Source organism: Myotis davidii, unplaced genomic scaffold (assembly GCF_000327345.1).
Source record: "Myotis davidii unplaced genomic scaffold, ASM32734v1 scaffold184, whole genome shotgun sequence".
Lineage (NCBI taxonomy): Eukaryota > Metazoa > Chordata > Mammalia > Chiroptera > Vespertilionidae > Myotis > Myotis davidii.
The window spans coordinates 830,361-836,125 of NW_006297021.1; the positions used below are offsets into that span (position 1 = coordinate 830,361).

The following is a 5,765-nucleotide window of genomic DNA, read 5'->3' on the forward strand; positions in this document are numbered from 1 at the left end:
CTGAGGGTAGCATCGTGTTTTTCTAAAAGCCCTGTTCTGGCTGAGGAGCCTCCGGAGTATTTGCAGCACTTTTGCCAGGTTTTCAGGCTACACTGCACTGTCATGCCAAGGGTGCCCAGTTAATACCAGTTAATAGTCTACTCCTTCCGGTAGGCTTGAGAAGGCGAGGCCTTGGTGGGATGGGACTGGTGGTGAACATAAACTATAATTAATTAACAGCCCATATGGATTGCCGTGAACATAATTGGACTTGGGTCCTCAAATCAAAGCTGACAACAATCTTTCAGGGCCAAAGCAACCTCCTGGAAGCAGCTTGGGTTCATTTGAGATTAGATAAGTTAAGGCAAGCATCTGAGCTTCCTTTTTACTGAACATAATTTAAATTCCAAAATGTGGAAAAATGACCTTCCCCGTGTTTTTTGTGATGGGTGGTCACCATGGAAAACAGTTCCAAGGTATTTACTGATTCAATGATGGATCATCTTTGAAAGCCTATAGTTTCAGTGTTCCGTAGTGAACCCAAGTTTCTCATTATTCTTAAAGAAGATATACGCACAAACCTTTCATTGAATTCAGTGACAGCAACAACAAAAAAGGCCTCTGGATTAAGACAGGCCTGGGTTTAAATTCTGTGTCCCTGACTTGTATTAACCCCTCGAGGTGCCCTATGTTAACTCTTCCTAATATTGGCTTAATACAGGGTCACTGTCCCTTACTCACTATTCTGAAACCCAAAAACCACTACTATTTTTTTTTCATTTGGCAGCAAAACCTGGCTTCACATGAACCCATTGTCTGCAAACCTGATCAGAACTGACATGAGTTTATTTATAACCTTTACTTATTTCACCCTGTGTAGTTATGCATACATTTCACTGAGGAAGTATTAATGTTGATGGCAAGGAGATACCCCAGACCTGAAACTTGAAGATTTATGAATTCTGAGACATAGTTAGCCCAAGAAATTTCATGCAAGGTATTATGGGCCTGTAACACCAACTATGAGTGTTGATATGCAGAGTAAGAAAGCAATGGATATTAATTAGTGATTCCTGGCACAAGATAGGTATGCTACAAAGACTTTTTCCTTTGTTCCTTCTCAGAGAAATGCCCTCTGAAAAATTATATTGATGTTAGATGATTTACTTCCCTCCTTATCCCCTCAATAACAGTGTGATGACATTATTTAGATCTATAAGATGTAATAAATAAATTGCAAACACTCATTTCAAAATGATTCCACCACAATATTCCAATGATTGAAAAGGCTATGCCAGAGATGATTACTAACTGCCTTACCTCACAGGGTCCTCAGAGCACGTGCAGGATATTGTGAACAACCCAGGATGGGCAACCATCAGGAACATGAAATGCTGAAATTTAACTGCAATAAAAACAGTAAAATGTTAGACAATGGAGGAAGTTAATTGGAATGAAAGACTAAATATTTTGAATGATTGTTAGATTTAAAAAATGGATAAGCCCTGGCCACATAGTTCAGTTAATTAGAGCATCGTCCTTATATGCCAAGTTGTGGGTTCAATCTCTGGTCAGGGCACATACAAGAATCAACCAATGGATGCATAAATAAGTGAAACAACAAATTCTCTATCTCTCTCCTTTTCCCCTCTCTCTAAAAGTCAATAAATAAATATTTTAAACATTGGATAAAAAGAATGGGTTCAAGGGCACATATTTGGAAAACATCAAAACTAATGTCAATAAGGGAACTAGTTAACATAATATTAGAGTGAATAACCTTAAAGATGTGTTATTCTTATCCATCAATTCAATGTGACAATAAGACCATTTTATTCCTGCTTTTAAGAGTGACAATTTTCCAATTGGCAAATGCCTTTTTCCTTTGATGCTCTAAATGCTGTTTACTAAGTCAGTATCGATTATCTGGAGTCACAGAATGAAGCAGTAATAACAGTTAGTGATCTCTACCTTATCAATAGAGTCAGTGCTCTTTCCATAAGTATGAATTATTGCTGGGGCTGACCAGTAGACCCTGAGTGACAGATGAATGGATTACTCTAACACAACATTGCAGTGAAAGAGAGGGCTAAGGGACAGCCTGGCTAAAGGAACCAGGCAGCCTTGATTGCCTTCCTCGTTAGGCTTTTATTGTAGCAGTAGTTTGAGATAAATTTTATCCTTTAGATACAATCAACAGGGTAAGTAATCTTGGGAGGAGACGTGTGTTTGTGGTGTCTTTTAAGTAAGGACACCCAAAAGAATAAGCATAAGGATTCCAGTAAACACCTGGGTCTGCTCATGCACAGACTTGTTTGGAAAAGTTAAGGAATAATTAGGAGCACCGCCTTCGGCACTCCCCTAAGTCAGAATTCTCAAACAGAGCAGGCGGCCTCTGCACACTTCCCTTTTCTTAGAATGTCCTCCTTAAAAACTTTCCAACCAAGTCTTGTGTGCTCCCCAACACATTATAGGTTAAAAATATACAGAGACACTTTGAAAGGAAATTAAAGGAATATTTTCTGGCAATTCTTTATGATTTCCAGATAGACTGTTGCATATAGCAATTGTGTCAGTAGTATTAGTGTTTGGCCAATTAATACTTCAAGAAGTTCACCAGAAAATCAATATAGAAAAATTCAGACTCAAGAAATGGGATACATAGGCTGCTATCTCTCCCCATAGATGAAATGAAATATTATACTGTACATATAATGGGATTTTCACTGAAGATTATATTTTAACTAGAGGCCTGATGCACAAAATTCATGCACTCGGTGGGGGGGGAGGGGGGCGTTCCCTCATAGTCTGGGAGCCCTTGGGGGATGTACAACTGACAGCTTAGGCCCACTCCCCTTAGCGCTGCTGCAGAGGCAGAAGAGGCTCCACCACTACCACTGTGCTTGCCAGCTGTGAGCCCAGCTTCTGGCTGAGCGGCGCTCCCCCTGTGGGAGCACACTGACCACCAGGTGGCAGCTCCTGCATTGAGCATCTGCCCCCTGATGATCAGTGTGCTTCAAAGCAACCAGTCATTCTGCCATTTGGTCGATTTGCATATTAGCCTTTTATTACATAGGATGTTAAAAAATTGCTCTTTTTTAAAAAAGAACATTGACTTGAACAAATAATCCAACTATAAGAAAACAATATTAACACGTTCTAGTACAGTGAAAATTTGACAATGGCATTTTATACCATAGAGAAAGGATGTCATGACATATTCTTAGTTTTCCTTTACAGAATCTCAGGAAAATCTTATTGTATCTTTGTAGAGAGCAGAAAAGAGTAAGCTAGATGGCTGTTCATGAGGAGATCAGACTTGGTCTAAAAAGAGAACAGAAGTCAAATGCTTGTGGGATTAAAACAATACAAGAGGACATCAGTCTATCTGAAAAGAGATTTAAAAAATGCTTTCATGAATACCCATCAGTTCTTTAACTTGGTGACTCTCAGACATCTAAATAGCTTTCTTACATACTCCTAGGAATGTCTTAATCTGTACTTTGAGAAATATTGTTCTGAATCAGTGTGATGCTTAGTTTTATGTGTCAACTTGGCTAGGCTACAGTTCCCAGGGATTTAATCAAATGCTACTCTAGGTGTTGCTATGAAGGTATTTTGTCCATGTGGTTAATATCTACAATCAGGTGACTTGAAGTAAAGGAGATGACTCCAGTGAAATTGTGGGGATCTCATCCAATTAGTTGAAAGCCTTGAGAGCAAAAACTGAGATTACCTGGGGAAAAATAAAATCTGTCTCAATACTGAGTTTCCAGCATACCACCCTGCCCTACAAATTTCAGTTCTGCAAGCCCTTCCCGCCCATGAGGCAATTCCTTCATACTCTTTCTCTGGAGATACCTGACTCCAATTACTTTCAATCACTACCAATCACTTCATTATATTTTGTGTTTAGGAAATGTATAGACAGAAATCATAGCAAATTCCAAATGCTTGGCAGTAGCACTATACTCAGTCTTTTATATTATTGATTAATAGCTTAAACTTATACTACATAGAAAGAAGGTAGGTGTACTAGTCATTCTGACTGATCACTGAATAAGATTATTGAGGACTTACTTATCAATCAACATTATCTTTTGAACACATGAGAAAATTTCTCATATTACATATGGCTTTTTGTGTGTTTTTAAATGGTGACAAAAACTGGGAATGCAAGTTCCTGGCTACATGGATATAATGCCAAGCATCTGCAAGAAAACGAAATACTCAATGCAGGTACATTGCATTGACTCAGCATCCAAATAATATAAACATTGCTACAATTAATTTAAGGCAAATTAAACAGAAACACATTTTAAAAAGTAGTTAGTCTACTTTCCAAAAGTTTTCTTATTCAACTTTTCTTAACCATTCTTCAGCACAAATCATGCAATAACACACAGGCTCCCATCTTGTCATTGCTCTGTATGTGACCATTAGAGAAAGTTTTGAAAGTAAGGAGGCCCAGGATTTAATTCTAGGTGGCTATTTTCATCTGAGTAAACCAGGTGAGACAATTAGTTCAGGCTCAGTTCTCTCACCTATAAAATGGAAATAATAGGACCTACCTCAAGGTATGGTTGTGAGAATTGATGAGATAAAATCCTATATAATAAAAGCCTAATATGCTAAGTGTCTGGTTGTCCAGTCATCTGTTCAAACAATCAAAGCATAATATGCTAATGATATGCTAAGGCCATTCAACTGCTCGATATGATGTGCACTGACCACCAGAGGGCGGATGCTCCAACTGCTAGGTTAGCTTGCTGATGGGGTCTGGCTGATCGGGATTGAGCAAGATGGGCCAGACATACCCTGGAGCCCTTCAGTGATCCCTCCCCACCTCGCCAACCTCCCACGGGCCTCCTTGGCCCTGATCATACACCTGTAGGGTCCCTCGGCCTGGCCTGAACCCTCTCGCAATCTGGGACCCCTCAGGGGATGTCAGAGCGCCAGTTTCAGCCTGATCCCACTCAACACAGGAGCTGTCCCCTGGTGGTCAGTGAGCTCCCACAGGGCTCAAGCACCGCTCAGCCAGAAGCAGGCTCACAGCTGGTGAGTACAGCGGTGGTGGCGGGAGCCTCTCCCGCCTCCGTGGCAGCGCTAAGGATGTCGGACATCACCCGAGGGCTCCCGGACTGCGCAAGGGCATAGGCCGGGCTGAGGGATCCCTCCCCGCTGAGTGCATGAATTTTGTGCACTGGGCACTTCATAATGATAGCTTTTACTATCATTATGCAATAAGCACTTCATAATGATAGCTTTTACTCTAGTGTCTCACTCTGTATTTGCTAATTTTACAACCTCTGTCTAAGGCTTTGACATATGAGTGCAGTTCCCTTGGGTGGACTCTTTTCCTGCCCCTTGTTTTGCTTTATTCATTTGTTGTTATTGTTCTTCCTGATATGATGCAGCTGAAATGTAGCTCAAGATGCAAGACATTTTAAATTTCCATTCAAGATTATGAAATGAAAACTTAATAGTTGTAAGTTATTCTTGCTTTACATTTCATTATGAACAAACCCTAGATTTTTAATAATTAAACTAAATGGAAAATCTACATGAGCCAAGCACAAATCATGTGTGTGCAGTAAGGAGCAAGTATGTTCGGTGTAATCCAGCCGTGGGCAAACTACGGCCTGTGGGCCGGATCTGGCCCATTTGAAATGAATAAAACTAACCGACTGCAGCTTAGGCCTGCTCCCCGCTGGCAAGTGGGCATCCCCTGAGGGCTCCCAGGCTGCCAGAGGAATGTCTGACTGCCAGCTTAGGCCCTATCCCCT

The 5,765-nt window shown here is 40.6% G+C and overlaps 1 long non-coding RNA gene across 1 annotated transcript in view; it reads right to left on the reverse strand.

Moving 5' to 3' along the window:
- Window positions 1-1,306: 1,306 nt before the first annotated feature.
- LOC102757847 overlaps window positions 1,307-5,765 on the reverse strand; it is a 20,723-nt gene continuing 16,264 nt past the window's right edge. The window contains exon 3 of the long non-coding RNA XR_001515339.1: window positions 1,307-1,384. This is a non-coding gene — a long non-coding RNA (uncharacterized LOC102757847). The remainder of the gene's footprint in view (window positions 1,385-5,765) is intronic.